The sequence below is a fragment of the Echinops telfairi genome, unplaced genomic scaffold (genome assembly GCF_000313985.2).
Source record: "Echinops telfairi isolate 266 unplaced genomic scaffold, ASM31398v2 ScPeMD7_7463;HRSCAF=8501, whole genome shotgun sequence".
In the NCBI taxonomy this organism is placed as follows: Eukaryota; Metazoa; Chordata; class Mammalia; order Afrosoricida; family Tenrecidae; genus Echinops; species Echinops telfairi.
Window position 1 is genome coordinate 4,731,814 of NW_022111363.1, and position 205 is coordinate 4,732,018.

Below are 205 nucleotides of genomic sequence, written 5' to 3' on the forward strand. Positions count from 1 at the left end.
TTTTTCTCCCTAAATTATGTGTTTGTTTACTGAAGTAACAAATGTAAAGGAATAAAAAATGTAGTATTTAATCAAAACTATAATGAGTTTTATGAAATGAATGAATAAATATTACAAGCAAAGTTTAATCTAATTTTTTATACCTCTGGATGAAATGAATATTACAGGTGCTTAGAATACACAGATGAACTTTAAAAAAGACCAA